At 41.1% G+C, this 12063-nt stretch overlaps 1 protein-coding gene across 1 annotated transcript in view; it reads left to right on the top strand.

Annotated features, from left to right (window-relative positions):
* LOC125770598 (uncharacterized) overlaps positions 1–12063 on the top strand; it is a 42323-nt gene that overhangs the window by 6832 nt on the left and 23428 nt on the right. The window lies entirely within an intron of this gene.

Here is a 12063-nt window from a genome sequence, read left to right as displayed (position 1 = left end):
TTTAATCACTTAAATTTTAATTTAATTTAAAAGTTTTGAGCATAGCTTTAAAGAAAATATTTTTTCTAGATCAAGCAATTCACGAAGCGAATTATGAAAATTATAATGCAAATAAAAATGCTAGACGTTGAAGGTTATATCAGGAATTTTTTTCAGAAAGCTTGATGCTATACAGGTCTTAAAACATATTAAAACTAAATTAATTTTGAAAACAAACTTGACAAACACTTGTAGATTGTGTAACGTACACCTGAGAGAGCGTTCAAGTCAATCGATTGACAGAGTTTCGAGAAAAACATGCTGCACTTGGTGCTTATGGTTATGATAAATTGGTGTTCATTATTACATCGCCTTAAAGGGTTTCCTGTAAATATTATCATAGCTAGCATCGCAGCAGCTTTCCTGCATCCGAAGCACCCAAAATGTTCGATGCATCATTCATGTGAGTTTAGTCTTCCTTCTCTGGGTGTAACTTCCTGCAAGCAAAACTTTACCACACTGCACATTATATCAACCGTGCACTAAAGATAGAATAAACATAATGCAGTTTTACCCTGGTAAATGTGGTAAAGGTGAAATCATGCTGCATCGTACTTTATACCGATCATAACTTCCACCAGGAAGCTTTTTCCGTTTTTTTATATGTCAAATAACAACCGTTTTTTTATATTGTAATGCACACGGAATTCACTCTTCCAGTGATTTTAACCGTTCCTCGTTTGCCCGTAAAAGTACTCAATTTACCCAGAAGTGTACCAGAGTACCGGTAGCAATAGCATAAAAATCAATATTACGACCACAGATACGCGCGCGTGTCCTCCCTCGATTTGCTTTACAACCAATTCCATTGATGCCAAATGGTGCCTGATTCGGTGGGGGGATGGATTGGGTTGGAAAATCAAACAGCACTCCGAGCTGTCCGGGTATTTTTTGGGTGAGCCAATTTCGTGTCAACTGCATACGATGCATTTTATGAAGCATGTGTGCCACCGCATAACGCGGTTAGGTATCGCGTTTATCGCACGGTGTATCGTGTGCGCAAATGTGTCGCGCGTATAGTTGCAGTTTATGATTAGTTTATCTGTACGATTGTGGTACGATGCAACAGGCGGTGTGCTGTGTTCGTGTGGTTTATGATATTTCCGTTGCACAGGAAGGAAGCGTTAGAGATTGTAATGGGTCGCTGTATCGTTCATAATAGATTGGTTTAGTTTATCATGTGAAGCTTAGCGAGGGTAAAAAAATGCTTTTGTTTAATTTGAGAATGGACAAGCGCTTATCATTTATGAGTATTTTTATTATTTTTAAAAATTGGAGTAGCTAATAATAGTCTTTTCCTCTTGTGTAAAATATTGGTTGCTATAAGTAATTATTTAGTAAAATTTAAAAAGTCGTCTAATGTTGAATAATTCGCATTTTGAGGAAAGACTAGAACAATATTGAAATTCACTACTTCTTTTTTCAGTTTCCATTCCGTTTCGTGTTTCAATGTGGCAAATAAAAGTTTAATTTAACGTAATAAATCTACTTCTGCTCTTGCTTTAAGGCTCGTAAAATAAGTTAACCCGCAAATAAATTGTAAAAGGGACAGCACTCGTCTGCATTTTTCTCTTCAACGCAAAGCCTCACAAAGTAGTGGAAGAGCACAATTTCCTTTTTTTTAAACTATTTCAGGTTTTTCCACATTTTTTTTCGTGGCAAAGAAAGACTGCCTTTGAAGTTCCTATTCGCTTTTCTGCAACATTTCACTGGCTACACAAACACACACACACACACACACACACAAAAAGGCCGTAAGATTTACACCAAACAAAGGCCAAAAATCATTTCCATCGCTGTAGCTACAGTAGCTGACATGGTAGTCGCTTTTACCAAAAAAAAAAGGTAATGAATTTTCTCACCATTCTCTTGCGAAATAGCGAATGCACAGATAAATAATGCAAAAGGCCCGACCGAACAGCGCAATAATGGGCCCGGGGAAAGCTACCGGCATGGGACGTGGCAACCGCGAGTGGGAAAGCTCCTTTTGTTGTGCAGGTGAAGGCGTATTTGTGGCCAAGGTGTGGTTAAATTTGAGACAATGCCTCTGCATAGATAGTGCAGCAAAAGCATAATAAAACATGAGAGAAAAGGGGGGGGGGGGGGACATTAATGTAAAGAAGAACGAGTGTTGAGAGAGAGAGAGAGAGAGAGAGAGAGAGAGAGAGAGAGAGAGAGAGAGAGAGAGAGAGAGAGAGAGAGAGAAGGGTTTTCCTTTAATAATATAATTTTACTTTTTCGTTTTGATTTTTTGCTTATTTCATCTCAGAAAAATATTTTATAGCGTTGTTTGTTTTACCGGATTAATATACTGAAATACTTAATTTTTGTCCAGCGCATTGCATACCTTGTGGAGTTTTGTTTTGCGGATTGCATAAAGTAAGGCGTATCTCTTAACAGGGAAAAGGATTTTAAATGCACTGTAAATAATATAATTTGCGTAATAAAATTACCTTATTGGATTTGTTTTTATTAAAGCCAATAAGGATGCAACTGGGCATGAGTCCTGCTTGGATTGTGTGTCAAAATTGTGCCAACAACAATGCTAATGTTGCACGTGCCAGTGTGCAATTCGTTAGCAAACAAACCCCATAAAGGTTAGTTACAGACCTACTAGCTCCTGGTCACACTGGTAAAAGAGAGCCAGAAAATCCGCACCCGAAAGATGCAACTCCTCAAATGGAATGAAGACAAATTTTGGAAGCATAAATCGCCACTAGATCCAATTTACATTGTCACGATGTCCTTTCGAGCGCGTGCTCGTATCGCTATCAGTTTGCTGGAGTAAAGCATTTTTGCAAGTGTATTTGTATGGATGGCATAGAACTCTTCTTTCTGTGCAGATGGTACACAACCAGCAGCGAGATAAGAATGGGAAACTCCACTGTTTGTATTTGGCCTCACAGCAACTCTACGGTGTAAGGATGTACGGTTTCCACACATGTGTCCTTTAACTCCATTTGACCTCACACCGTACCGTTTGTGTCGTTTTTCATGCGGCTCGACAGAAGAAGATACAGAACTTGCAGAACAGAGAGGATTGGGACACGAAAAAGAAAAAAACACATCCTCCCATCACACGAAACGTTCGCTCCGGTTCGTAGCAAAAGGAAACGGTTCGCCTTGAATGAAACCGCAGCGCGAAACGCTTCTTGATTTTCGCTCACTCGGAATCACCGACCAAATAAAAGCGTCTGAATAATTCATGAGATTAGGCCAAAAAAAATTGAATACACCAACGGGGAACTAGGATCAAACATGGGACACGCGAAACCAGCTTTTTGGAGAGGCTGGAGGGCCGGGAAAGTGTACTAAAAATGGTGAAAAGTTTGTGCGATTGTGTGAAACGCAAAGCTTCCACGGTTTCATTCGGTTTTTGAAGGGTGTTTTTTTGGTTGTTGTTCCGGGAGAGGTTAGGTTCCGGTTGTTCAGGAAACTATTTATCCACTGTTGTTGTTTTTTTTCTCTCTCTCTCACTCTCTTTTCCGGGTTGGAGGCGGGTGGGTTTTTGTTGCCATAAAAACGTTGGCATATACAACGCACTATTCGGTCGAGAAGCTCAGAACAAAAAGGATGATAATAAAAAAACGCCCCTCCCCACCCACAAAGGGTGGGCAGTCTCCTCGAAAGATACCGATTTGGGTCAAACATCTAAACTCTCTTTTGGAAATGTGTATGAGGTCCCCCTCGGCCACCCCGTAAGGAACCGTTTAGGCTTTAGGTTTTGGGAGTTTGGTTTTTATTGTTCAGTGTTCGCGGCCCAAACTACGGCCCAAAAGACGAACACTTCCGGTTTGGTCTGATGTCTTTCTGGCGTCTTTTAGGCGGGAAAAATTGCTAAGCAGTGGGTAAGAGGGGGGGGGGGTCGGAGGGGGCGCGGTAGAGTTATTTTGTAAGGGAGGAAAACCATTTCAATTGAAGGTTATTTTGGTGGAGGAGTAGTAGTTATTATTTTTTTTTTGTTCGTTAACATCCCCCCAAAAACAGCTTCTTCAGGGTTGATTAAAAAGCTTGGAATGGTTTCATTAGCAAAACAGTCAGCATTAAAATTTGATTTGAAAAATATGACCTTCTGGGTTTATAATCGGACAGAATCCAATTAATTTTTACACCATTTTACACTTGTGTCGTTTTAATTCAATCTTGTTATTTGCAATGTTTTAAAACATGTATGTGCAGCCATGTGTAAGGACTCACAAAGGATGTAGAAACATCTCATTACAATGACCATATCATTGTATAACAGTTTGTAACTAAATTAAAAACAGGTGTTTGTGTTGCAAGGCCTGTAGAGTTTCTCGTCGACCGAAAAAAACTGGATCTCATCCCAACAACTTTCCCGTACCTTGCGGGGTGGGTTTTACTGAAGCACTCGAACGCGTCCTTGGAAAATGTTGCACATCCAGCTACCACATCCGTTTGCTAGCACTTTTGCTCGTAACTTCTCCCCCTCCTGGCCACGTCAAACTCACACGGACGAAAGTATTTAATGCCTCCCCGAGTAAAGGGTCACGGCCTCCCGGACATACTTGGCCGGAGAGTGGAAACTGTGCATCGGGTCTACAACTTTCCCTTTGGTACGTTCCGAGAAACGTCCAGGTTCAAAGAGGTTTGCTACAAGTACGGTGGAAAAACGAGCGTTAAATGAAATTTGTGTTTCAGCACAAATGGTGCCGAGTGGGAGAACTGGGTGTGTGACATGAAGATCCTACTCCCCATCCCACCACGTGGAAAAAGGGGCTGGGTGACATTGTTGTGCGGGTGGAAGTCAAAATCGCACAACAACGCCAAACGCGGGATGGCTTTAAAATCTCCAAACGAAGCTTCACGTGTTTTTCTTTCCTTCTGCTCCGATGCCGTGCAGCAGCCCCCGTCGGGCAGCTGCAGAATCATCTGCAATGCAGTCAAAAACCATCTGGGGAGGGAGGAATCAGTCCACCCTTACCTCCCAAAAGAGCGATCGGTTTATTTTCCGGAACGTATGCTCATGTGATGTGGTGGGCGGCAGCTTTGGAAAGTTTGCACCAGGTTTGGCTGGTTTGGCTGGATGGCACGAGCTGAACCGACCGAGATCCTTTTAAATCGATAAAGTTCGAAGCAAGTAAACGGTGTACACTCGATCCCTTTTGGCTTTTCGGTCGGGTCGGTCCGGTGGCGGAATGGATTAAAAGCGGTCGAAGCGTTACTTAATACCCAATGAGTGTAATGATGTTCGAATAGAAAAGAAGTGTGCCAGCAATACGTTTTAAGGATTTATGTTTTGGCGTCTCTGTGAAATGGTGTACCATATTGTTGTATCTGCAGCGCGATGAGAATGCTTTTTGAAGATTTTAATTAAAATTTTCATTCAATTTAATAAGGAAAAATTGGACATGTTTTTGCACTAGTATTACTAAGCATTTATCAAGCAGAATTTTGTTTAATTTTTAGAGTTTAATTATATGATAATGTTTCTTGAAAATCGTACTCTAGAATAGATGGGCAACAATCACACATCAAATACTTTAGGATTGTGAAACCTTTAAAAGTAGATTGATAAAAACGAAAAGTTTTTAAGATGAATGTCTTTTAATAAAAAAAAAACTTAGATAAATGCTGAATACCAGGGGCGGCCCGGTGGTGCATGTGAAAAACGGCGCCCGTCCACACGGCAGGGACCGGGTTCAAATCCCATCCGGACCGTCTCCCCGTAGCATGGACTGACTATCCTGCTACGTGGTAAAATAAGTCTTGATACGGCCAGGCCGTTCTAACCGAGCAAAAAAAAAAAAATGCTGAATACCAGCACCAAACATATGTTTCCTATTTATTACTCTCATTTTAATAATGAACCTTAAAGTATGCAATTTGCACTACACAATTCTCCTAGCAATGAACATTACATCGTTCAAATATTGCTTCAGAAACTTATCAGTTCCCATTTCATGTCCGGAAGTTATTTTCAAACTTAAATTATTACCACTACCACTTCCGCTCCTTTCCCCCCTTAAAATGAACTATCCCGTCCTTAGGAAAGCTTTCAAAACAATGCGGGCAAAAGTTTCCACTTCGATTCTTGCCAAACTCATTTGCACAACAGTTTCAAGAATTTCACCAATCACATCTACACGTCCCTCGTTCGTGCGACTCGTCAAATCCATTCCATTAACGGTTCGATACGGTACGGCACAAACGCTCATCAATTGTCATCGGGGAAGTATTTGATGTCGGTAAGATCGTGGTTCCAATGTGGTAAGACGATGGTCGTAGTGGTAAGAAGACTAGGATAAGATAGCGACTTTTCTACGTTTCCATTATCCCGAACCGTAAGTCGAGCGTTAGAAAAGTCTAAAAATAAATGAATTGTCAATATTCCTTCCCTGTCAAACTGGTCGGAACTGGTCGTAAACACTTGGGCTGGGAGGTGTTTGTATGTGTCTATTACCTTCCATTTTTTCCCCCAGGAACTTTCGGTATCCGATCGGCATTCGGTGCGGAATGTCATTAAGCAAATGCTTTCGTCACGTCGTCACATCGATACGTGTTACTGGGAAATTGGGAAATAGATCCAGAGGATTGTAGAACGAAACGACATTTCGGGGTGGCCGGCATTGCGAACGTATTGCGAGCGACAAGTTAGAAAAGCACGCGCCCTATTAAAACGTCCGTTGAAAGGTGATTAGAGTGGTAAAGATGTATTAAAATTTGCCTTTTAAACCTATTGAAGATGTACCGAAACGCCTAAAGTTATGCAAATATTGCTTATTAATATCTTGTACTTACATATATGTATAAATATGAAAAGTATGCAAACGTTTGAGTGCTTGAAACTTATTGTAAAATTCCTTTTTTTATACTTTAAACAAGATATTTTCAGAATCTTTACTTAATGTTAGAGTTGTCACAATCTTGTCCCCTTTCTGAATGCATTACAAATTCATGTCGAGCGACATTTTCTGTCGATCTCATCGATTTCCCAAGTTAATTCACAATAAATATAACTTCAAACGTAATCACATACACCACATTTATCGTGCAGAATATTCATGCACTCCCCCCTTTGTATGACTTCAAAGCCCCTTTCATAAGCCACAGCAAAAAAAAAAAGGGGACGGATTTTCTGCCGGCTATGCCGGACACAAAACCAAAAAGGCAGCATCAAAAGTTATTGTCCCTGGGGAAATTCCGAAATAGAAGAGAAATTTAACGATTTTCACATTTTCGAATTGAGACATTTCTCATTGTGCTACTACTACTACTGCTTCACTCTGCATCACTTCTGTGGAGGGTTCTTTAAATTGACACCAAAAAAGAAATATGTATGTATGTGTAAGCGGTGCCGTTATTACTATTACTCTCCCCCAAAAAAACCCAAACACCTCCAGTAACACCTACTGCCCCTACCGAAATGGCGTAAAATTCCTAGAATTTAAGACATGAAACCGGGTGCGATGGTGGTAGTGGCCTTGTTTCGTGAGACTTCCGTATCGATATGTCAGTCACGTTCGCATTCTACACGGTCGCCGTGTGAAACGCGATAGAAATGGAAAACTCTGTTGCATGGAGAAGCCAAAGTACGACCAGGGAAAAGGAAGTGGAAAGCTTTCAGGTCGGTTTCTGCGTCCGGTGTTCCATGTTACATTCGGGAAGCATCACCGATGAAGCTGAACTGCACACCGGGAAGACTGTTGTAACAGCAATAGCTTGAACTGTACCTTGTAATACCTCGTAAGAAAATTGCTATAAATATTACAACCATTCGATATAGATTGATTTTGCACCCTGGTGCTTCCTTTGCTTGCTTTGGCAGCTGATGCAGCTATTAGGAAGTTCCAAAGAACCTAGCGCCAAGTGAAGAAGGTAAATAACTACGGTTCAAATTATCGTAATGGACCGTTTGTTTCGATTTGCTTTTTGTTGGTGTTACGGTAAGGAAGCCGGAATTGTGTGGAATGGTATGGAACAACTTTCTTACACGATTACCTCACTTTCATTACAAATAAGTGTATCATTACAAGTTTTAAACCACGTTGCAGCGGTGATTGCATACTTTTAGGCACATTAGTAAATGAAATCAACGAAGTTCCGCAAGCTATGCAATTTGCTTGACTAATTGATACATTTTCCTTTTTTTCATCATGAACTTGGTATATTGACCGGGTTACAGTCGGCACAAGGTGCCTTTTCAAGGTTTGCTATGGAAAATATCATAACGTTCGTTAGTTCGCCCGTTCGTCCGTGCTGTTGATGCCTTTTGCGTCTCCTGGCCTTGAGCTTCTGATACTCGACTTCTCTATACAGATGGTCATTGCATCAGTCCCTTGCATCAGTTATTACCGGTAGATAACTGGTGGAAAATTTCTATCTAAAATATATCAGGCCAATTCGGGTCAACTGCTGTTATCCGCTGTCAAGTTAGATCATTTTGTATGAGAAACTTCCCAATTGAAGTGGAGATGATCCCAAGAACCTAAAGCCTATCCTTATTACGCTGAAGGGGATCGCAAATCGGTAGATCGTGGTCTTAAGTCAACGATAATTGTTATCGAAGTTAAACAAAAATGCACAAGAAATTCTTTATAATTCATGCTAAAAAATCCATGAAATTAAAAAAAAAGTATTACAAACAGTGGCCTCACGATTTCCCATAGCACAAATGACAATTTCACAAAGCACAAATGAAATAAAAATTTATTTCATAAAACTTTTTTACTATACAAAATTAAAAAAAAGCTATAGAATAAAACAAAGCAAAGCTCATGGTAATAAAATTCTTTATTTAGTCCTTGGAATGTAAAAGCTTTCAAGGATTCAAACTCTAATGCAACGGAAGTCACCGTTTCGGGGGGGGACCATTCAAAATTGTCATAAAAACCCTTCTGTTCCCGCCATTCGCGCTCCACACTTTTGAAATGTGCACCAGCATTCCAGCAGTGTTCACATTGCTTGTTCACCCGCCGAGGACACCATTTGACTTGCGGGGTCACTGGCAAAACTCATCGTCATAGGGTGTATAAATTGCACAGCACATCCTGTAAATAAACTACACACAAAACGCTCACACACTGGTTGGGGCCTGTTACGATGCTAGACGCCCAGACATTTGCTCTTGCAAAACAACAGTCCACTAGTCCAGGCTGCTTAAAACGCGTTCCACTACCCATCTTGTCCGGATCACCCAGTGTTATGAAGGTTGGTCCGTGTACCACTTGGCACATAGGCACTTTTATGCTGACCCCAATACACTACACACACACGCTAGTTTCTGTTCTCACTTATTCTTGCTGGATAAGAATAGTATAAAAGAAAGTAAAAAAAAAAACGTCTTAAGGAAGTGTTCCTTTTTTTTCGTGTGACCGTCTTCTTGTTGCTCTGTCTCGGCTTACGGATTCACGGAAGTAGGCAGCAAACATGCTACACACGGCTTTATTGCAATGTCAACGACGAACTGTCGACGCAATTCACGTACCTACCATTAACGGAAACGTTCTGGCCATCCACCAAAAAAAAAAACGTAGACTTGAAATGGGCAACCATCAACGCTGCCTGTCCCGTCCACAAAATGAACGAACGAAAGTCAAAGGAATGCTTCACGATAATATAAGACTATACTCGTGCTGTTGGATCATCGGTAACGGAAGGAACCAACCGGTAACCTACTACTACTACTACTACTACTCGACACTGAAACGTCAGTTCCGTGCGCACGCTTCTATGTCCCTTCCTGGGTTTGCAATGCGCGCTAACTATCCATTGTGTGACCTTCCTTCCTTTAGCAATGTCTGACTGTTACGTATCACTCGTTCAAGCATTCGTTTTTGGTTGGTTGGATCACCCAATGCAATACTACAATGGTTGTGCCTCCATACAGCAAAGCTGCTGATATCCTTGAGAATGATTTTGGTGGTACCTTCTTTTTTTTCGGGGGGCGAGAAACGCACGTCCGAAAAGGCCAATACCTATGTATGTTTTTGGGAAAGGATTTAGGGGATTGTGTTCAAGTAGCTTCTCGTACACGGTGGCTCATCATCAATCATGCCACTAGAAGCAGCAGTACGATGATGGTGATGGTGGTGGCCCTCTTTAAGTTGCTGTTCCTTTCATCCGAAAATCTCGTCGGGATTAGGGCCAGCCGATGGAATGATGCTAGCAAAACGTCTGCAACAACATGGATACACTGGCACTGGCACTAGTTTACTATTATTTTTGTAGGGCTTTTCCTCCATTTCAGTCACTATCACGTACCAAGAGTACTAGAACTCTTTCCTTTTTCTGCTTACTTACTTAAAAAAAAGACTCAGCCACAATTTTCATGTGTTTGAAGGAAAGTGCAACCTCTCACCGAGGAGAAGGCACAAAACGTTCCGAAAGGATATAAATAAAACACAACACCCCATGGTCAAACCACACGTCTGCCATGGTTCGTGTGATGATAAATTGTGTACCACACTTTGTAGTTTACTTGCAAACTCACCGAGCCCCGAGCTCCAAGCACGTGTCGTGCCAAAAAGAACGCCCTCAAGAACGGGCCACACGTTTGGAGTAACATGCGCGATGTTCATTTGTGCATGAATGCGTTGTTACACGCCGCAGAGTGCGAGAAGGTGTTTTTGGGCGGTAGTTAACGATACTACACCAGCACCAGCAGCAGAAGTGGATGAGTTAGGAATTTTATTGGATTACGGCAGGACAGGTCGTTTGCTTTTTGCGGTATGCTGTGGGTATGAAATTTGTTTGTTAATATGAGCAAAATCTCCATCCCGAGAAGGGTTATTTACGAAAAGGGGTTTCGTTTTGTTTTTTTTTTTTGCAACAACATCTACTATCAGCTTGTATCGCTTTTCTTTTCTCCTACACTTGAGAGCAGCAGAAGCTCTTATCGTTATTGTTTGATAGTTTGTTAGTGGCGTGGCGGTGAGTAGGACACAGCCAGGGTTTGTGTGGTTATGAAATTTTGGCTTCCTTCAATCCCATAATCTGACGCAAGTCTGCCTGGCGGTTTTGGTGGTCACACTAGTGGAGCGGAGTTGTGTGAGTGAGCCGGGACACCCTCCCCCCTCTGCCCGGGGGGGTGGGTTTGTGTACTTCCCAGTATTGTTTGCCGTTGAGATGTGGGTAGAGCTTTCCTTTATCTACAGACTGCAGGTAAAAGGTAAATAACACTGAAGCGTTCGCTCTCGCATGTCCATTCACCATGAGTATGGTTTGGTCTGGATGGAAACGTAACGACCTTCCTTGGATATTACGTACGTCAAGAAGTGGACGCTTTTCGTGTGCCTACCCGGTGTATGATAGAACAGCAGGCAGCTAAACGGAGTATCCTTTTTTTGGGGGGAGGCTATCCGTAATAAGATAGCTTGAGTTACGTTCATCGTCTTCTGCCATCGTTAGTAGATGGTGAACTCATAATTGAATAAATGTTTTCAATATACCATTCATTTTGACTGACACCTGCTTCTACAAGTGTCGGAAGTATTTACAGAACGTTTCTAAATAAATCAGTAGTTTAATTAAAGTTGAATGCTTTGCTGGACGGGTGTAACAATTTAGTGGGAAGGGAAGATTAAAGTGTTTAGAATATTTTCCTTTTTTATTCTATTCGTGCGTAACTTAGCTAAAAGCCTTATTAGTTTGAAGATAAAAACACAAAACGGATTGTTTTGCTTAAATAATTGCATAAATTTAGGCGTGAAACGACTCATTTGGTTTGTTTGATCGATTGTAGCTTAATCGTTGAAAAATAATTAATTGCAGGAGGGAAATTAAAGAGAAAAATGCTAGAATTTATGGCAAATTTATATTACTTTACACTCTGATGATAACCTCATAAAAAGCCCTTTAAATCGACGGTACTTTTCTAAACAACATGTACTATACGGCACACGTAATACCACGCGATAACAGTAGTTCAGTTGATAGTTTAAATTAAATTTACACTTTATCACACTGATACGCATTCCATCCAGCTTACCATTGACTGTCGGCATTTGAAGCTTTCGAACAGTGCCCGCCAACGAAATAAAATTTGCATTTGTCTATCATTTT

The sequence above is a fragment of the Anopheles funestus genome, chromosome 3RL (assembly GCF_943734845.2).
Source record: "Anopheles funestus chromosome 3RL, idAnoFuneDA-416_04, whole genome shotgun sequence".
In the NCBI taxonomy this organism is placed as follows: Eukaryota; Metazoa; Arthropoda; class Insecta; order Diptera; family Culicidae; genus Anopheles; species Anopheles funestus.
This window is presented reverse-complemented; position numbering and strand designations above follow the sequence as displayed.